The sequence below is a fragment of the Acomys minous genome (genome assembly GCF_964271855.1).
Source record: "Acomys minous genome assembly, chromosome: 14".
NCBI classification, from domain to species: Eukaryota; Metazoa; Chordata; class Mammalia; order Rodentia; family Muridae; genus Acomys; species Acomys minous.
The window spans coordinates 19,416,060-19,438,456 of NC_140496.1; the positions used below are offsets into that span (position 1 = coordinate 19,416,060).

The following is a 22,397-nucleotide window of genomic DNA, read 5'->3' on the forward strand; positions in this document are numbered from 1 at the left end:
GTCCCATCCTGGTTCCTCTGGCCTTAGCTCTTCCTCGGGCGAGGTCTTGTGACGACTTTACAGGCTCCACAGACGTAAGCGGCGGGCGGAAACACTCCAGACGTAGTGCACAACCTCCCCAACTCTTCTCCACCGGGGTAACAGTAAACACGCAGTCACTGCTCTTCTACCTAGAGGCAACCTGGCCCAGCTTTCGTGTAAGCCAATGTCCTTTCCTAGCACCTCATGCTCTTCACACGCGTGCACTGGGAGCCACGCAGAGCAGCAGAGAGGGGAGCATGGACATGAGTCACCTCTAGCCACCAGCCATGCTTTCAAGTTGTCCCACCCTGGCGCATCAGGCTCCCTTAGCACAGATGGAGGGTGGGGCTACACACACACACACACAGAGACACAGACACACACACACACACACACACAGAGACACAGACACACACAGAGACACAGACACAGACACAGACACAGACACAGACACACACACACACACACACACACACAGAGACACAGACACACACACAGAGACACAGACACACACACAGAGACACAGACACAGACACAGACACACACACACACACACACACAGAGAGACACAGACACACACAGACACACACACACACACACACACACACACACACAAGAGAAGCTAGGATTTCTGGGGTCCCGGGATTTACTTAGTGTCTATTTGCAGGAGACTCAAGAAAGAAAAGGGCTCATCACAAGGTAACTTTGCAGACTCCAGAAGCCGAGCAGCGGAAGCTCTGACACAAATTCAAACTATCCCCAAGCTGGGTGAACTGAGGAAGGAGGAGGAAAGGAAGGCACTGGGGATTTTCTTTTCCTTTTGCTTCCCTTCCCCGCCCCCCCCACCCCCCCCCCCCCCCGATCCCCGGGGGCCCTTTCCTGAGCCTTGCACTTCCCAGCCCCTTCTGCCTCTGGGATGGTAAGTGTTACTCAGCTGCAAGGCCTCTTGCTAATTGTGGGTTTTTATTTTTATTTCCTATTACCCTCTTGCACGCCTGATGAGATTGCTTTACCGGAACTGACACAGCTGGAAGCAGCAGGCCTACGTGGAGCCTCTGAGGAGGTGATGCAATTTCATTTTCATTGATCAGAAATCAGCAGGGCAGTAAGTGATGGGAAATTCCATTAGAAGAAAACTCACGAGCCATGAGCCTCGAGTTTCTAGCCACACCCAGGGCCCCATCCCCACCCCCACCCCACCCCCCATCCCAGAGGTCTTGCCTTCCCCTGGACCCAGAGTCTACCCAGAGCAGCAGATCGGAAACACTCTCCACAGACTGACCAGGAAAGGACAAAGGACAAGGGCTTGCTGCCATCTGGGATGGGGCTGGGGGGGGCCCCCCCGCACAGCAATAGGACTTCTTGAAATAACAGACACTTAAGGTTAAAACTTCTACTGGTTACACAGAACACTTCCAGCAAATGGGATCCCTTACGCCACCCCCACAGCTTTGCAAACCCCAAGATTTAGGGATCCCTTTCCAAGAGTCAACAAACGAGAAAGGAGGTCATGGCGGGACCCGCGATAATAAACACTCAAGGAGGTGACACTCTAGTTACCTACCATTTATTGAGCGCCTACTGAGTGCCGGGCACTGTTCTAGATCCTCCACGGGCACACGCTCCAGGTCCTCCCCCAGCCCTCTGTGGGGAATGTTGTCTCGGTCTCCTGAGGAAGGAGGCAGCGGGAGGTGGAAGAAAGCCCGTCGATACCAGGGCCTTCCAAAGCACCAGGCCAGGTCTCCCAAGCAGCAAAGGAGCGCTGTGTGTGCACAAGAGTTCACGCTGGAGACTGGCAGGCGGATGGAGCACATCTGATGGACCAGCTTCTTTTGGTCCAGAGGCGGAAGGTAACAGATTCGGATTTATCCACCTCCACCATCCCCAACACTGGCGGCACTCCTCTGTCCCAGACTGGAACTACATACAGGTGGTCTTCTCTACGGAATGTATGGAATGGCTACTGTTTTAGCAGTTAAAAGCCCCCCCCCCAACTGTTTGTCCAGCAAATATTGTTTCACTCGCCCAAAGGCCTAGAGAAAAGACAGTGGAAGGCTATTTGAAAAGACAGGTTCCACAAAAGGCACGCCACCCAGGTGGCTACTCAGACCACCACCGGCCAACTGTGTCTCATAAAAGATGAACCAGAAAAATGTTGGGCCATAGTTACAAAAGGAACACGGCATCAAAACCACTACCAAACAGAAATTTTCAGCTGACTAACTGAGGGTAATACGCTGAGCCCTGACTGGTCACCTAGTCCACAGCTTCAGTGTCAAACCCAGGGCCCTGCACTTACCAGACAAGCATTATACTGTCAAGCTACCCCAGCCTGTCAATGGCTCAAGAAAGCTGAGACTCCGTAAGTCATAAGACCTCAATGAGCTTGAAGAGAAGTATATTCAGTACATAGACACCTATAGGTGTTGCTTACAAGAATAAACAATAGCTCAACATAACATGAATCAAAGCCAAAGTGAAGGAAATAAAAAAATAAAAATAAAAATAAAAATAAAAGAAGCAGAGGAAGTTTGGGTAAGACTGAAAGTTAAAATGCATGCACTGGTGACCTACACAATAAGCCATGGATCTGGCTCTCTAGCATATCTGTAAGGCAACGCAGAAAGCATACTCACACTGGAGGGTCATCATTCACAATATAAATGAGAGAAGGGACAAGGCAATTGGTCTGGATGACTTACCTCTCAATTGCTAAAAGTAGGATGAGCATGTGGGCAAGAAGTGTCTGAGTGAGATGTGCCTCGTGGATCTCTTTAGGGAGGTAATAATGAGAGTGCTGGAGTGTGAGGCCATCCAGATTCACTCTTGCCTGTGACAGACAAGACTAATGACCCCAGAGGGTGTTGGTGGTTTGCCAGAGGTCAGACAGCTGGTCAACAGCAGAGAGAAGAGGAGGAGAGGGCCTGGGCTTCTCATGCCATGCTAACAGTGGTCTCTCTTACACGCATGTATCTATTCCCCGTTCCTCTTCAAAATCCCCAGGGTGGAGGGGTAGGAGGGTGCTCCATTGGAGGGTGGGGGTAAATGGCAGAAAACACAAACATACAAACAACCAACAAACAGTTCCAGATTAGGAGAGACCTAAGAGGCAAAGAACTAAGTGCACTCTGAACTCCGTATGAACAGCAATGCTAACCAACCAGCTCCTTGTAAAAAGGCCAGGCATGGCAGTGCACGCCTTTAATCCCAGGAGAAACAGAGGCAGGTAGATCTCTGTGAGTTCGAGGCCAGCCTGGTCTACAGATGCAGGAACTAGGACAGGCAGAGCTACACAGAGAAGCCCTCTCTCAAAAAACAAAAGCAAACGAACAAGCCATGTTGACAGCTCTCAGAAGACTCTACATCACAATTTGGTATTAGCTAAGTTTAAGATTTGCCTAGCATGTCTGAGGCCCTATGTTCAATCGTTAGGAAAGCGAGGAAGTGGTGCCTAAGTATGTCTCAGGGCTGGGGTGTAACTCAATGGTTGGACACAATATCCTAGCATGCGGAAGGTCTTGGGTTCAGTCCCCAGTACAGAGAGGCAGGCAGAAAGGTAGGTCAACTTTGTTCGGGAATAATGATAACATTTATATTAAAAACAATAAAGCATTATGATGCCTTTGAATTGGCTTCAAAAATATTTCAAGAAAAGAACAAAAAGAAAATTAAATGAATCCAGAGAAAAGTTAATTGCTGAGTCCAGGTGCTAGTTACAGAAAGGTTTGCTCTTTTATTCTCTTTTTCTACAGGATATTTCCCTTAGGCACATTATCAGACATGTCTCCTGAAGTAGCGATGCCATCAGAACCAGGCTACTGCCTTCAGTTGGCAAGTTCAAGGCAGGCCGAAGCCTCTTCCAAAGCTATGAAGGTCCCCTTCCTTTAAGAGCTTTGTGTCTAAGAAAGACCCCTCGCTCAGCTCTAGCTATCCCTAAAGCTCACTTTCAAACGCCACCATCACCCGGCCCCCACCTTTAAGAGTTACTGGACCACCGCCACACTGCTAACATCAGAAGAAGAAAGGAGAGGGCGATTTATCCCACCCCAGGCTCGGTGCCTGTCACTGTCCTTAGTGAGCAGAAATGAGCCGCGGACAAAGTGTTAGCCACCCAAGCTCCCACAAGCCTTGACTTAACACCTTGGAATCCACAGCAGATCAAGCTCCCTACCAAAAAAAAAAAAACCAAACGAACAAACAAAAGTATCCATGAACAAGGTAGAAAGCGGTCTCTAGTCTTGATTTAAAGGGTTAAAAAAAAAAACATTGGGGGAGGGAGAAGCTGGAGAGATGGTTCAGCACTTGTTGCTCCTGCATACGACCCAGGTTCGATTCCCAGCACCCACATGTTGGTTCATAACCATGTGTGACTCCAGTGCCCTTTTCTGACCTCTACCAACATCATGCATTGCCTGTGGTATACATACATACATACATGCAGGAAAAACACACATAAAACAAACTCGATAAATCTAATGTTAAATATATACAGCTGTGCTAGTTAAGTTTTGTCAACTTGACACAAACTAGCATCTCCTGGGAAGAAACTTCAACTATGGAACTGCCCCCATTGGACTGACCTGGCTTATAAGTAACTCTGCGGGGCATTTTTTTCTTTAAACAAAGAATATGTTTATTTTTGGAATTTTAAAAATTATTTTATTTAGTTTTAAATTTTAATGTTATTTATCTACTTTACATCCCAATGGCATCCTCCCCTCCCAGTGTCCGTCTTCCTAGCCCCATCCACCCCTCCTCCCCATCTCTGCAAAAAAGGAGACCTCCCCTAGGTATCAACCAGTCCTGGTGGCCCTCCTCTACACAAGGCAGCCCAGTTAGGGGAAAGGGATTCAGGGGCAGGCGAGGTCCTGAGCTGTGTAACAATGCAAACTGTGGATGCTGTGGAGAGCACGCCAGTACAGCACTCCTGCGATGGATACAACTTGTAAGCCAAATAAGCCCTCCTCCCCAGGTTGCTTTTGGTCATGGTGTTTATAACAGTGATAGATAGAAAGCAAACCAGGGTTGTAGCCGTAGTTCACTTTGCCTAGAAAAGCCCTGTGTTCATGGGTTCAATCCTCAAGACTGTGAGAGGGTCCGTGTGTGTGTGTGTGTGTGTGTGTGTGTGTGTGTGTGTGTGTAGGTGTGGTATGTGTGTATGTATGGGGGTGTGTGTTTGTGTGTAGTGTAGGTGTGGTATGTGTGTGGGGTGTGTATGTGTGGGCTGTGTGCGTGTGTGTGTGTGTGTGTGTGTGTGTGTGTGTGTGTGTGTGTGTGTGTGTACAAGTTATATACACACACAGAGCTTCCGGGGACTTGAGAGACCGTGATGCTCACCACCACTGTTTCGTTGCTCACTAGCTTTCACCTCAGTCACTAGACTGCTTTGCACACTGAGCTGCTTCCCGCTGGGCAGCTTCTGTGGCGTCCATCTGCAGCTAGAAGCCTGATGACAAGTCCCCCACACACAACCCCAAATCACATCAGCAGCCTCTCCCTCCAGCTCCAGTGCAGCCCCCACCATGCTGGGGGGGCTCTGGGAAATATCTCTGCAGTGGGCACAGCCACAAGTAGCACCTGCCTCCCCAAGAACGAACGTCCCATCACTGTCCACAACTTAGAAAGGTAGGCGCGCATCCAAGACTCAGAACAGATATTCCACAGGTCACAACTAACAGGTGCAGCTGGAACTATAGCATGAGCCTCCCTAACTCAAAAATCCAAAACCTGAAACTTCCTGACTGCAACCCCACAGATGGGAAATTCTACACTAGGATACAAAATTAGTAAACTATATATAGTTAGTTACCTCTAAGCTACGTAAGGAATACATGAAAAACAAATTGATTTTCTGATTTTTTTTTTAATTTGGCACCTATCTGCAAGGTATCTCATGATGTTTATGTAAATGTCTCAAAAATCAAAAATGACGCTGGTCTCTGGCATTTTCGAAAAAGGATACTTAGCCTCTAACACTGAATGGTGGAATGGTGAGTCTTCCTATATACACAAGAACCCTGACAGGAAGATACTAGGTCGCAGATTGATACATTGCTCAGGGTGTGAAGGGCCCTGGACCACACAGGCTGAGAGTGTAGCTCAGCTGCTAAAGCACTTGCCTTGCACACGTGAGCCCTGCATCTGACTGGTTCCCCAGTACCGCATAAGTGAGGTTCAGCGATACATGTCTCCAGTCTCAAGACTACAGGAGTGGAAGCAAAAGGACCACACGTTCCAGGTCATCCTCAGGGATACAGTGAGTTCAGAAATACATGAGATTCTACTCCAAAAAAGGGGCAAGTGCTGGGGGTGGGGGGTGGGGGGTGGGGCAGCGCGGGGGCAGGGTGTCAGTACTAAAGAGATGGCTCGGTGGTTAAGAGCACTTGCTGCTTCTGTAGAGAGGACCAGGGTTCAGTCCCCAGCAGCCCACAACTGTCTGCTAACTCCAGTTCTACAGAATATGATGCCAACTTCTGGCCTTGGAAGGCACAAGGTGCATACATGGTACACACATGCATAAATTTATGCAAAACTCTCACATATGTAAAATACATCAGGCAAAAAGAAGTAAGCAAGAAAGGAAGGAAATAAATATTTTAAAATAAATACCAGGCTTGGTAGTGTACAACATGGAGGTAGAGGCAGGTGGAGCTCTTTGAGCTCAAAGCCAGCCAAAGCTACATAGTGAGACCCTGTCTCTAAAAGAAGACAGGCAGGCAGGATGAACAGAACCCGGAGGAAGGTTCAGGAAAACACCAGTGTCACTCCTTCCTGGACCTGCTTACTCAACAGGCAGCCCACAGCCAGAAACAGTCTGACCACTACTCACTCCGTCTACAGAATAGTGTAATAAGCTATAAACACCTCAAAGATCCTCAGGAATAAGGCAGGACCTACAGGAGCTGCTTTGCTCGAAGGTTAGAGTCAAAGGGTAGCAAAAACGGTCCCGGTGTAACCATATCACGACCCAAAGTGCGCGTTATCTATATCAAATCAAACCAAACAAAAACGGTCTCGTTTCCCCTCAGGAAAATGACCTATTCTGTGTGCGTGTGTAGTCTCTTCCACTGACTGCTGTTGGGGTGGAGCCTGAGAGCCCTAGTCCTGTCAACCAATAACCCAATAACCCAATAACCAACGATAGCCATCTAAGCCTTTGTGACATTTGCAGAAAGAACACTGGTATTCAAAATAGCACTTTCTCAAGGAATTCTGGGAAAAAAGATGAGGAGCTGAAGAGGGCCCAAAACAGTGACCAAGATATCCTAGATATCCCCCCACTTAAGGGAGGATGACCTCACAGGATAGGATCCAAAGGGAAGGCCTGCTTATGCCATGGCTCATGCAAGGCCTGCACCCCCAAGCACAAAGCCATTCCCTACGCTTGCTCTCAGAGGCCCTTTACCTGCGCAGATCTGCCTCCTCGCTCTGTGACATGAGCTTGGTCCCAGAAGACCCTGCCCAGCAAGCCTGTGTCCTGACGTCACAGCAGAGTCCCACCACTATGACCCTGGCCGTGCCAGTCACAGCCTACAGTTTTCTGCCTTGCTGTCCAGACTGAGGCCTGACCTCCTGACCCCCTGACCCTGAAATGTATACAGTACTGGCTGACTAGGGCATGAGCCCTGTTGGCAGCAATCTTTTCCCAACACAACACCTTCGCCTACACTTGCTTGCACTTCCCCAGGCCCAACCTTTGACCCTCACTGTAATCACACAACAGCCATTCCCCTCTCTGGTTTCCCACTGGGAAGAAAACGAAAGCCACAGACAGCTACAAGAAGGCTGCTGACCGGGTCACTCAATTCACCTACCCCCTAATCCAAGCCTGTCTTGCCGCCTTCAGATCCTCCATGAAACTTGTGCTCACAAAACTTTAAAAATTCATTCCTAATATATGATAAGTCAGTATCACTCAAGTTGAACAGCACCTGTGTTGTGAGGTATGCAATGCTGGGGGCCCTGTCACAAGCGTTAGTAGGTCAAAAGGGTTAAGATTTGCTATGGTACACAGGCTCATGTTCCCAAGACTCAATGGAACTTTTTTCCATATTTATATGCACTATATTAGCATATGTATGTATATATCCATCAGTAAATGATACATACTAATATGCATATTAGTATCTATGAACATAAATATACATGATATCCATATTAACATATAAATGCAGTATAGGTACATCATGACCCAGTCAAAATGCCTATATCTACATGAAACCAAAGAGACAAAAGGGTGCATTTCCATTGCCAACATCATCTATCTGTGGGTGGTTTCCTCAGGGGACCCTCTGCTGTCATAGTGGAGCCCCAAGTCCCGGTTGCATACAGATAGACACACACACACATACACACACACACACACACACACACACACACACACACACACACACACACCTCTCGCTTAAAACAAAATAGAGCAATTTTAAAAAAGCATCCTAGAAAAACCAACACACACACACTCAGAAATACATATGTACATAGACACACACATACACACATACACACACACACACACACACACACACACACCCCACCATACCACCATACCACCACCACCACCACGAACTCCCTAGCAAGATCTTATTCCAAGTGGTGGCGCACACCTTTAATCCCAGCACTCGGGAGGCAGAAGCAGGTGGATCGCGTGAGTTCGAGGCCAGCCTGGTCTACAAAGTGAATCCAGGACAGCCAAGGCTACACAGAGAAACCCTGTCTCAAAAAAAAAACAAAAATTAAATTTAAATATTACTGAGCCCCAACATGACAAACCCTGGCCCTGGCTGAATTCAGAGAGTGGACTCTAGCTGTTTTGCTAGGTTACAAACTGCCCTGGTCACCTTCATTCCAGCAGGAGAGATGGAGACTATAAACATTAACCAGACCAGAGACAGGACAGCCAGTGAAGGCGATACAATCTTATGCGGCACCAAAATCCACCTCCAGCATTCTGTCTTCTGCTGATAGACTGTCTCACCTCAGATGCTCATTGGCCCAGGGGAACCTGAACGCTGCAAGCGATGTTCTTAGATAAGCAGTTTTGTTCTAACAGTAAAAGGTGGATCAGAAAATGAGCACGCGAGGAGGACCAGGGATGCCTGTTACACACTGCCTCGGGCCTCGACTGAACTCCACACAGGGCAGTCTGTCCCGCAGGAAAGGTGAAAGCCACATCGGAATGGACGATAGGGATGATCAGAATGCCCCTCTCAACATTCAGACTCCTGAGTCACTACCTGGAACCCCCCCGGATGCTGAAACTTACACACTGTCTCTGGTGCGCACATGCACGTGCCCGCACACGCGTGCAGACGCACACACAACGCCTTTACAGAGCTGCATTAGCGTCCAGATCCGCTGTTTAAAAAACCCTTCCTTCTCTCAGGCACTTTGAGATAAAAGCTGTATTCGCATCACTGGCCGGCTGTCAAATTCCGGCACTTGGAGAGCTGCGACCAGAGCGCTCTTTCCAACAGTGGTAGGCACAGGCTGTGCCGGCAGAGTAAGGGTTAATGGAAGCTGACCGCAGCACAGTTGTTAAGGTAATCAATACCACTGAGATACTAAAGCAGCATAAGCCACAATATTGATTGCCAAGAAGATGATAAAACTGTTTATTATGATAATTGCAGGGTCCCTGCAAGATGCTCCTAGCGCTTCCTAAAGCTGTTTACAAAACTAATAAAGATTTGCCATTTCAAGGTCTTTCATTTGAGCCAATGCCTCAAACTCCTAACTCCCTACCCAAAGGCAGGCCTCACCCCTGAGGCTATTAGGAAAAGGCACTGCAGTCTGGCCTAGGTGGAGCACTTCACTTAGAAGCCTAAGGAGCTAGGCTAACCCCTTGCCCTATGGAAGAGAAGTGCAGCCATCAGACACTCGGGGCGCGCACAGTTCCTGCCCAGAGCCCACCATGTGATAACTGCTGGCTTTGATTGATAGAGGGGGCTGCTCTGGGCTTGTCAGCCTGGCATCCATTTGTTACAACACATTGAAGAAACCGCATCACCTTGGTTGGTAATTAAAACTTCTTAGGAGAACTTGGTGGCTGTGGAAGTCGCTGAATACCACCCTCCAACACGGCCTCTAGAATGCAGTGCTAGCAGCCCACACCTGCAGTGCCCTGGGTGAGAGCTCTAGCACCACCTAAGGCATCAGCTTAGTGGGAACTGCCTCCTTTCTAGCTACAAACACAGCCCTCTGCTTTGAGGTGGGGAGTCGTCGGGAGAACCCACACTATCGTGACGAAGTGCGATGGGGACATGCTTTTCAACAGTAGGTGTCTCACGGGTAGCACAGTGCTCTTCAGACTGCTCGGTGGAAAACCATGGAGTCCGGAGATGAAGTAAGAGAGCCTCGGCCCCACAAACCTCTGCAGAAGGGCAAAGTGTTCCAAAGCACAGGAGAAAAATCAAAAGGAGCTCACACTTTTTGGAAGAGCCCCAGTAGCCCGTTCCACTAGTATCTGGAAGACAGGCTGGTCCATCCGTCCGCCCTTATTCAACACTCAAGAACTCTTGGCTTGATCTACAGCGCCAAAAGATTCAACCCGTAAGGCAGTCGGCCTGGACATGGCCTGTAAATGTCACTTCTGCAACTGAGGCAGCATCGCTTTGGTTTCCCCTCCCCCTCCCCCTGCCCTCAGACCTGGGCTCCACCCCCTAGGGCAGCCACTGCCTTCTAGCTGCTCCCAGCAACCCCAGCCCCAAAAGGCCACAACCCACAGAATGAGCCCGAGCGCTCACGCACGCGCGCGCACACACACACACACAGACATACACACACCATTTAATTTGGAGACAAGCAGAGACACGCACTCCTTTGTAGACACCTGGCTCTGCCTCACCTACTCCCAATCGTACAGAAATCAGAAACATGGAGCCAGTTTTATGCAGAGTGCAATCTCTTTGCCAAAGACCTGGCCATGAACTCACAGGTACCACGGTATGGCTGGAAGGGAAGCATCAGGGATCATCTTAGCTGGGGTGCCTGCTCTTACAGGAACTGTTTGGCACCCAGGAATGGATGGCTGCAGGGAAATGGAAGGGTTCTCTATGACCGCATTTCATAAACAGCACACTCCCAGGAAAAGGGTGGCAGACAGCCGCCATCCACCAAACTCCAGGTAGGATGGTAGGATTCTCACCCATGCACATATGACCATGAGCTCCATCTTGACAAGTGACTCCCTGGATCTGATACCAAAACAAGACTCACATTAAATCTGCTGTTACTTTTTAACCACATTTGCACATATTACCTGGACTCTTAACAATGACTTCAACAATAAATATATATCATTTGTTTTATATATGTTATATATGTATTTATATATATAACAAATTAAATGTTATATTATATATTTATATGCATAACATGTATAACAAATAATATATAATGTATATAAAACAAATATACATAAATATATGACAAATTATAGATATATACATACGTGTGTGTATATATATGTGTGTGTATGTGTGTATGTATGTGTATATATATACATACACACACATATACATATACATATATATATGAATCATATGGTCCACACTTGGAAACCTGCCCACAGTAGCCATCTGAGCCGGCCTAAGTGCTAAGAACCATTTAGGAGCATTGTAAACCATTAGTGCCATTAGCTCTAATCTGACCTCAACAAAATAAATCAACCTGCTAGGAACAAATTTAGAAGCTTTCCAAAGTCAAGTTCTGAAACCCTGAATGGCTTACAAGCTCAATGCAGGGCAAGGACAAGAGGCCACCTGTGCTCCCACCTTCCTCACCGGATGACAAGGCATGCTGGCCGGAGGGCCACTGGCCACTGATGCCCACAGACTTCGCTCCACTCCTTTCTGCATTGACCCCATGCGTATCTGTTACCCAGGCATCATCTCTGAAGGCCAACTTCCAAAACATTTGGATTTATTTGGGTTGATTTCCAAGGCAGCCTGTAGCCTTTCCAACGGTGCTAACTCACTCCTTCTCAGAATGGGTTGGCGCTCATTCGGCCAGCCTTTGTAGCTTCACGTGCACGCCACCGTCAGCAGACTGCAAATGCACAGCATCAACCTGTGTTCGTTCTTTATCATTATTCTCGGCTAATAGTTACACATTCTTTTTAAATGCCAGTAGTACTTCCTGGATTGAGAAACAGGAAGTGAAAAAGAACTGTGGTGCCATGGACTCCCATTAGCAGATGAGCGAAGAAAGCTAAGGCCAACAACCATACTAGACAAACGGGCCGTCGACGTGTGTAAGTCAACAACCCATGGTGTGTTTGAACGATGAAAACAGCACTGCATAATCACTTGAGGACAGAAGAAATGAGTGGCGAGGGCGAGGGGGAAAACAAGTTAGTAACCGGAGAAGCAGGGCGCAGCACAGAGAGTTCTATAACCCGAGTCTGGAATTGCTAAAAGCTGAGTAATCCTTTCCAGCTCCACCCAACGTGAATTTCCAGGTATCAAATTATATGTTAATTACACCAATGCGAAGTTATATGAGGGGAAGTGGTGGAAGGCAGCACCCAGTGGCAGAAGTTCAGGGAAAACTTGCATTTTGTGAAGCATGCTTTGTGCACAGGCCTGAGGCGGCCCTGGCTCCAGACAAGGAACTCAGAACAGCAGACCCCCAAGTTAAACTGCCCGCCTCTTCCCCTCCTCAAGCTCCCCAGCCGGGGCCCTAATCCTCTCCAGCCAAACTCCCCCGACTTAGGACTCAGGTTCTCTTCCTTTCTGTGCATCTGACACAGGGGGCAAACAGTGCTAGATCCCAACCCAGCGCAGGCTCAGCCAGCCTAAAGTGACTCAAGGCTTCCTCTGAAAGTGATCAAGGTTACTCCTCCCAGCTCTGGCAATGCCTAAGGCTCAGGAGAGCACTACATCTTGCTGTGTCCTGACCCCCCCATTGTACCTGTGTGGAGACCCAACAGGGAGTCCACAAAATGCTCCCAAGATGCACAGCAACTTCAGGAAGCTTAGCAATAGAGGCCACTGCCTCCCAGGCACTGCTCTGGCCCTGCCGTGAACAGAGAACACTGGGGGAGTCCAGGCCTGTCCCAGCCACAGTGGAGACACACAGCATAGGGCCTAAACATAGCTATGCAGGGATCTCAAAATCGACCCACAGGAGAAAATACACTTTTTCCCTTTGGTCTTTCATTCTCTTTTTAAACCCACACCCAACCCCCCCAAACACACACACACCAACTAATAACGCGTTCAGGAGGCAGATATGAGGAAGGCACTCAACACTTTGATGTGGACCATACCAAAGAAATCCTGTGCATAGCTAAGTTTGTATGATACTAGTTTAGTATATATTATTATAGTATATACTTTGTAGTATTGGTACAGTGTCTAGTGTAACACAGTATGCAGTGCAGAACAGTTTACGGTGTGACACAATATCAGTATGATACAGCCATAGTAAGGCAGAGTAGATGGTAAAACTCCAGTGCACACACAGGAGTTGTGCAAGTGTCAAGTCTCGTCTACACTGGGCTGACATCCTAGCAGACAAAGTGGCTGGGGACGGGGGATGGGGGGGGGATGTGCAACTCAGTGGGAGACTGCTTGCCAAGCACCATGCATGAACCCTGGTTTCCATCCCCTGCGCAGTAAGTAAGTAAATAAATAAATAAATAAATAAATGCTGCGGCTCCTTGGCCTTTGGCTCACTGCTGCCTCACCTGCCTGTAAGGCTTCCTGTGACGTGTAGTATTCAGTACACTGGATGCTTGGCGGCTGTTTCCTGTTAATATTTGTGCACACAGACGCACGGAGAAAGAACGTTTCATGTGGTGCACAGTCCAACAAAGACTCGTCTCATTTTCAATGCTTAGAGAGGCAGAGTCCTGCCTGCAGTCACACGGGTCAGGTGATAGAGGTATAGCGGGCCCCCGTAATCTACAGGGGACACACCCTTAGGTGTCCGTTGGAAGTCTGAAACTCCAAGCAGAACCGACTTCTAAGTATGTTCTTCCTCTTCTTGCACATACATACACATGACAGCACTCAGTTTATAGGCTTACCAGTTTGTAAGCAGGTTAACAACAATTACTAACAGCCAGGAGGATAACTAACAAAATGCTATTAATAAACATTACTTAAAACCTAGAATTCTTTCTCTCTGGGATTTTCTATTTAGTTGGTTGTTACTGTTCTTGTTGTTGTTGTTTTAGGTCATGGGTGAGCTGGGGCAACAAAAACTGTGGAGGGTAAAATATCAGATAAGGGGTTCTCAGGCTTCAGTCCAGCGCGCCTTTTTCATATTTATTCTCTAGCGTGCCATGCACACACCCATGGCCATGGTCTAGCGTGTTCTTCACGGCACTCGGGTGAATATAACATGCCCTGTGTGTGTTTGAGCAACGTTAAATAGTACCCGTTGTAGTTCCTTAGACCTTACTGCTTGGGGCGAGGCAAGAGCAGGTGCGTTAACAGTTTCACCAAGAGAGCACACTCAAAAATGTAAAGCAAACGGCACAGGATGCACAGACCCCAAAACACAACAAAAGCCATGCTCCAAGTTGTCCCGTTCTCTCAGGCTGGGCAAAAGTGACTTTTCCTAACAGTCAGCCACAGAGCCACCAACCATCCGAGCACCGCGTCCTGGTTTCCTTTCTGTACCTAGCTGGTTCTGTGCTAAGCGTCCTCTCTACGGCATAGTCTCCCTCTCCCTTCCTTCAGGCTTCCTGAGGAGGGTCGTGCGAAGGGTTATCAGCGTCTGTGACCTCTTCAGTCATCAATAGCCTTCTGCCTTCCCCATCCCCCAGCAAAGACAGGCAGCAGAGCCAGCTCTCAGCCTCTCCCCATTAAAGCCTATCTCTGTGTCCGGCTATCACAGGAGGGTTGTTGAGTGAGAGGACCTCTGGTTGACCTCTGCTGACAGGCTCAGAGCCCTCTCTGTCCACTGATCTAATGTCAGGCAGGGTAATTAGCCACCATGCAGTAATTGCAGCTTCTAACTGTGCTGCGCCAAGGATGCACAAAAAATCCCCTGGAGGGGCGCTGTCAGAGACCCCCCCCCACTGCCCCCCCCCCAGCCCACGCAGATGCATCTATCTGCTCACTGGCAAAAGGAAGCAATCAGCAGCATTGCTAAAAGAGGCCAGCACTTTTCAGGGATTAATTAAAGTGGGACTTGGGTAAAGGAGTTAGGGAGCCACAAAAGAAAACTGGTAAACAAAGGCCAAGTGGCCAAGGAAGATGTCTAGGGCTTGCCTGGAGGAGCCTATTCAGGGAACACAAGTTCTCTCTCAAGCTAGACAGGCACGCACCATGACGTTTCATCTCAGCCTCAGAAGAAACGTGGGACTTAGCCTCGGGGAAGCATCAAGAGGAGATGCCAGAGGCAGGGGACCCAACACAGGCCTCCTTGGCCCACCTTAACCCTTCAGCCATGTCTAGGTTCCATCACCACTCCAACCCAGGCGTGCAGCACCGTTTACCTTAGAGGACGCTTCTGAGTGCGCCTTCAGGGACCTGGGGTCCCAGTTATGCTTTAGGATTCTCCCAGACTCCAACAGGCCACCTCCACGCTCTAGTCTGCCCTCATGGGACATGGCGCCGGGTAAGGCGCCAAGTCTCCTCATAGAAACTAAGAGGAGTGCATCTCCGCACACACAGCACCAAGCCCTTCCCGGGATTCAAACGTAAACATCCTCGCACTCTCCGCCCGCCCGCCCGTCAGCACCAATCACCCTTCTAAAGTGTCCACCTCCACTCCAATGTCCTAGGCCTGCTTTTTGCACTAAAGGTCCTGAGAGCTGCTCGTACCCATGACAACTCCTGGGAGTCTTTCCCTGGAAGAGGCAACAGGTTTAGAAAGCCACGCCAGCTTCCTACGCAGGCAAGACTTCCTGTCCAAGCAAGCTGGAGACTCACATCTCCTTTCCCCACCAACAGTACTGTCTGGTTTCCCAATGCACTCAGGACACCTCTGCATTGAATCCAGTTACGAAACCCAGGGTAGCAGTGGCGTGGTGCTCGAATCCACCCTCCGTCTGCTTCTTCAAACAATTAATACACTTAATAACTCTGCCCCCCCCCCGCACCGGAGTCCTCAGACGCCCCTCGATTAACCTCTCCCCACTCTGAGCGGTGGGTCTCACCAGCGTTCCTCGGCTCCCTATCACTTAATCATTTTTTAATCCGCAACAAGGACTTTGCGCCACACTGTGGTTTTGTTCTCTCTTAATCTTTTATGAGGGACCTTATGAAAAGCTTTTAGAAAATACAAGGAAATTTTGCCTACCAGGTCATCTTTATTATTTTAGAATTCTTTATGAAGAAATTACAGAGCTTAATGTTGTAAATGAATATTTAAAACTCAGCATTCGCTTAGACATGCAAGTCTGACTCGGGTTATATTTAAGTTGCCGTATTATCATCTTCAGGAATATTCTTGTCTGTCTGCCTACAAGCAAAGAGTGACTCTCCCACCCCGGCCCTAGGTCAGCAAAACCAACTTGGTACACATTCGACACCAGTGACACACACCGGTGACCTTAGAATAGCAATAGGTCAAAAGGCATCGGGTCCAGGAAGGTCCACATGGATGTAACAGCCTGTCCGACTCCAGCTTTTTCTAGCTTTTCTTAGGAGGGTGGTGGGTAAACAGCTGGCCAGCCCATCTGCAGGGAGCCAGCCACAGCTGGACACAGGCACAATCTCTGCCTTCAAACACTTGTTTGTTGTGGCTACTGTTCCTGGTCAGCACTCTGCGACCTGCTCAGCTCTGCACTCTGGGGCAGCTTTTCCCCCTGACGGGAAAATTAAAGACGTACAAGGGGTGGGAGGAAGTGTGTCTTTCTTGCTCATCTACATATTATTTTCTTGGAATGGCTAAAGGTAACCCATTTAGCCAAATGGACATCTTTTCAAGACCTGGGCTCAAGCGCTGTGATATAATTTGGGAATTAATTTAAGAGCTTTCCTGTCAAGTAAGCCAGAGGCTCAAGAGATCCCACGTCATACCACCACACTGTCCTCATCTCAAGGAGACGCCACAGCCTTCTTGGTCCATTTTCTGCTTTTAAAACTATACTTAGCCCAGGGCTTTGCTCCAAACACTAAAACGGTAGTTAGTGCCCTGGACTGTAAGGCCAGAACACGAATGATAGTGAAATTAACAAGATCTAGGGAACAGTCTGTGGGCTCCAGAGGAATGGGTAGTTGTTTATACTTAAGTTAGACCATCTAGGCCAGTCTATCATGGGGCACCTATTAAGAGTCCCCCTAGCCAGTGAGATGGCTCAGGGTGTAAAGGTGTCAGCTGCCAAGCCTGCCCCTGCCCCACCCCACCCTCAGACCCGCCCCCTCGTTCGAGTCCAAGGATCCATGTGGCAGAAGGAGAGAACCGACTCACAGGGCGTCCTCTGACCTCCCTACACGCAGTATTCCACAGGTGCACTCACATACATGCACGCACACATTAAACAAAAACATACAAACAATTAAAATGTAAACTTTTTTTTAAGAGTCTTCTAAAGTTTCCGAGCTCCTCTCCGCTCCTGACGCCCTAGAGGACAGAAGAGGAACTGCAAGTCCCGGCAGGCACTCCATTATGGCAATGGAGCAGTTCAGCCTGCACTTAATGAGCTCTTGTAAGGAAGCAGGAAGTCTATAAAGTAATTTAAATAACTTCCAGTCCTGAAATAAAGGAAATTAAACTGCTGGCACAAACCTGTCTGATGGACAACTTCTTTGTCCGTCGGATCACATCCACAGTTACGGCTGTCATAGGCCTCTTCGCAAGGCCAGCCCCCAAATTCCTCACAGCAAATGAAACACACAAAGGCTTGTCAGTCCTCACAGCTCTCCCAGCCTCTGGCAGGGGCTGGTGTGGCAGGCAGCAAGCACACAGGAATCAGACCAGGAACCCCACACGGGGAGCTCTGGTACTCTGGCTGTAGGACCTCAGGCTCCAAGGGGCCTCTGCCCATCAGCGTGACACGGGGAAAGCTGGGATCTGGCCAAAGGACCTCTGAGATTGTAAGAGGGTCAAATGACCACAGAGCAAAATGAAAGGCAAGTAAATGCTGGTATCTTTTGAGCCACGCAGGGCCCTCGGGCCCTGGAATTTCTCAACCTTCTGTTCAAGAAGCCCCATCCCACCCTTCTGTGGCTTCCCCTCCCTAGCAAGAATGTTTATTCTCAGTTTCTTCTGAGCCCTTAAGCACAGGTAAATATTTTCCAGGATAATGGTTAGTCCTACTGGACATCACTTACCTACAGGGCTTTCATCGTCTATAAACGGGTGTGACCAGAGCACCAAGCAGATAGCTCTTTGATAAAGAGCAGGACTCCACCACCCCTGTGGCTACCCAGACATTCACCAAATACCAATATGCTACCTATGAGCCTTTGACTTTCCACAAAGCAAGGCACATCTCATATAACAAGGTGAAACTCGTGACCCACGGTGAGTCTACAGGGAGGTGGCCAGACTCGAGGGGCTCAGGACCCCTCTCTGCACACATAAGTAACCTTGATTTCCCACCTGCGTCCCTTGCAAAGTGCACACTACCGTTTCGCCTGGTGAATCGAAGCTTCCAGAGGCTACAGGCTGTTTCTGGCTGAAGCGTCAAGTTTACTTTGCTGATAACAATCAACCAGGCATGAACTAGTCTGACCAGTACTGTGGACACAAGATCACCACAACGAAAGACTTAAAAAGACGCTTAAGATCCCTTTCGTTTCGCTGTCGCTACTGACAGTCGGTCTGTGAATCCTCAACTCCTCCACAGGAAAGGCCAGGAATGAGGCAAGGCTTTCACCGCCGCTGACTAAAAAGAAAAGTTGCTGCCTTCTGGTCAAGGAGGGGAGAGAGAGAGAGAGAGAGAGAGAGAGAGAGAGAGAGAGAGAGAGAGAGAGAGAGAGAGGAACACGCGCGAGCGCAGGGAGGGGGGGGACCCATCCAAGCCTCCTTTGAGAAGGAAAATGACCAACAGAAACACAGCCTTGCTCTCTAGAAAGACACTGGCACGACACAGCTAAAAAAAGGATGGAGTCGGAAAGGCTGTTACATCCACGTGGACCTTTCTGGACTCAGTGACTTTTACTACTTTTACTGTTTCGTTCCTCGCACAGCTGGTAACTGAACCCAGGGCCCTGCAGGAAGAAGCTCTTGACCTTCACAGACAGACCCCATGTGAAGCCGCTCTAACGCCCGCAACAACTTCTGAAGGAGTAAGGCCCCCGTGTTCCACACCCTGGTAGCTGTGTTTTGATGCTTAAGGCATTTGGGGGTTTTTTTTTGATCCTGGGGATTAGACCTAGGGCCTCATGTATGTTAAGGCCCCTATCAGGGTATTCTTGAAGAATTCAAGGCACTATCTCCTTTGGGGCCTGTGTAACCTGCATGATTGCATTCAGAGGGGTCCAGGGGCCTGCTTGAGCAATCAATGTCTTTCCTTAAAGGTCTTGCAGGTTGAGCAACAGTTGTCCTTTACCCTGGAGGGCTGCTGGAACTCTTGAGCAAGCCTCATCTTCCTTCCCCCCCCCCCCCATCCCAGGACTTCCTGCGATCCAGCCTCCCAGTCCCTGCTGTAGTCTGGCCATAGCTGGAGAGGCTGCAATCTGAGGACAGTCTGTCACCAGGAGCTTAAGCCAAGAAGCAAATACAGATTGTTCACCATGAAATGACTTATAGCACTCCCCACTGACCAAAAAAAAACAAAAAACAAAAAAACCCCACCCCCACTGACCAACAACCACAAACTATGCTTCATCTAAGTCAACGGTTCTCAACTAGGGGGTCGTGGTGACCCTTTCACAGGGGTCACCTAAGACGGTCTAAGAACACAGATATTTACATCTGGATTCATAACAATACCAAACTTACACTTATAATAAAGAGAGTAATTTTATGGTGGTGGTGAGGAAGATTGCCACAACATGAGGAACTGAATTAAATGATCACCGACAGCATTGGGAGGGTTGAGAATCACTGCTCTAAATCTCCCACCTAAAACAGAAGCCACAGTCGCTAACATGATGGCTGAGGTCTGGAATTGTAATACCCAGGAGGCTGAGGCCAGGGCATGGCCATGAGTTAGTTCACATACCAACCTGACCTACATATCAAGATCCTGGCTCAAAAACAAACAAATATGGGAGCCACCTGTAGAATTTTAAACTTCCTAGTAACCATATACATATATACATTGATATTGGTTTTTCAAGGCAAGATTTCTCTCTGTAGCCCTGGCTGCCCTGGAACTCACTCTGTAGACCAGTCTGGCCTTGAGCTGACAGAGATCTGCCTGCCTCTGCCTCTCAAGTGCTGGGATTAAAGGTGTATGCCACCACTGCCCTGCTAGTAACCATATTTTTAAATGGAAGAAAAAAGGAAAGGTAAGGTGGATGGTAATGTATTTCATTTATCCCACTTGTAGCATCTGATCTCAAATGTAATCAACTCAGATTTTTATTAAGGTGCGCCCTCCTTTCTTAGATAAAATATGAAGAGTATTTAATGCCCCCCAGAACAACCTACCTTGTGCTCAGGGGCCACATCCGACCAGTGGCCACTGTACTACATGACTGAAGGCTCGGGCCCCTCTGCTGATGAGATCTTAGACTCCCGACTCTATTCTGGCCTCTCTGTGATGGTTCACATGTGCTCGCTTTACTCACCGACACTACAAAACTCCCACTAGAGATTCTTCGCCACAGCACACTCACAATGGCATTAGGACAAGGTGTCACAGAGTTAAGCTTGCTGGTGCTAGAGCGACCAGACTTTCAAGGAGCCCTGTACAACTTATTGATTACATCTGAGACCAGATGGCCCATTAGATCTTCTCTCCAGGACTTATCCATCATTAAACTCAACTCTGGGGTTTCGTGATTTCAAAGTAACCCTGTGTCTTCAGCCACATGGAACTAACTCTGCGCTGGCCACACAGCTGACTGCCGTGTTGCTCGTTATCAGAGATATTTCCCTTACAACCTAAGCGATGATCACACCAAGCCACTTCTGCCTTCGTCACATACACAGCTGGAGCAGAAACACACGCAACTGATTGGCTGCGGTGATGTCTTATGTGACCATAAGAGAGAGACACAGGAAAACTCCACAGGCTTTGTAAGCTCAGTCCAGGGTTGGGCAAGACTGGGTCAGCTCTGACCACTCCATCTACTCCTGCACAGAATGCACCCCATGCAGAACAGGCTTCCACGGCCAGGCAGGAGGGGGCCCCACGCAAGTCTGCAGGCACACGGCGTAAGCAACTCTGGAGGGAGGCCATTTTCTTTACACCATCCAGAGGAACTGCAGGTCTCCTTCCTGGATTTGGACTGACCCCATCTACCACAGCTCATGACTGGATCTAGAAAGCATCACTGGCAACCTAAAGCTTCCTCGGTCCAGATTCCTAAGTGCTGGGCAATCGGGGGAAAACGGAAACCAGAACACCATTCACTTCTGGCTCCCTGTTTTGGCTGTAGGCAAGAAAAGGTGTGTGCCGAGCTTCAGAGCAGGCCAAGGCTGGCCTTTCTTCCCAGAACCCCACAAGGGATGGAGCTGGCTCCCCACCTACAGGTTCAAAGGAACGCTTTGCAACAGGTGGAGAGCCATGCCCAACTAAGAATCCTGAGCAAAAACAAAGAGTGAGGTGCGCTGCGTGTCCGCGCTCTCTCCAAAACCCAACAACCTCAACTGTCCCATCCGCGAGGGTCTCTAGACCTGTCCCCAGGGCACCGAAGGGAGGGACAAAGAGCATGTGGAGAAGGGAGGAAGGAGGCGGCTCTCGCTGGCGAGCTGATGGGTGTGAATGCTGAGTATTAATTAAAAGCCATCTGGGAACAATGGGCTTTTCATACTTGGAGCCTGCGCTGCACAAAGCTCAGTTTGTTCTAAAGGAGGACTCTCCTTTGCTTTTTTTTTTTTTTTCTTTTTTTCCTTACTCATTTCCTAGGGTTGTGGCAATGTCTGGCACCCAGCTCAAACCACTGGAGTATCCTTTCACCAGAAAGACGTGCCAGGCCAGCCTCCTCCTCCTTGACTGCCTTAATGGTTACATGCAGCCACCAGAAGGGACAACAGCAGGAAGCTCGCCTACTCCAGCCCATGGCTTCCAAGGCTCCTGGGTGTTTCCCTACATAGCTGCCTAACCCGCAGAAACACACTGGGCATCCGCAGAGGCCCAACACCCATGTCCGTCTCAAATTACACTGCATGTACCACACCCAGTAGACACAGGGCACAGAATCATGGGTCTAAGTGTCCAACCAATAGAAGCTTCAAGGCCTAACTGGGAAAAGGCAGAAGACAGATATCAGACACTGAGATGAGTCCCTCTTCTGCACCACAGACTCCTCCAATGAAGGCATTTTTTTTCTTTTAAACTCAGAGTGGGAACAGGAGGA

General features: G+C 48.8%; 1 protein-coding gene across 5 annotated transcripts in view; it reads right to left on the bottom strand.

Annotated features, from left to right (window-relative positions):
- Nucleotides 1–22,397, bottom strand: part of ZFHX3 (zinc finger homeobox 3) — a 277,513-nt gene that overhangs the window by 174,754 nt on the left and 80,362 nt on the right. The window contains exon 2 of one of the 5 annotated variants that reach the window (XM_084756935.1): nucleotides 1,586–1,690. The exons of 3 other annotated variants lie outside the window; for them this stretch is intronic. The gene's annotated coding sequence lies outside the window, so the exon portion shown is untranslated. Of the gene's footprint in view, nucleotides 1–1,585; nucleotides 1,691–17,709; nucleotides 17,751–22,397 lie in introns of those variants that run through there. One more of the 5 variants, XM_084756938.1, reaches the window with a different exon arrangement.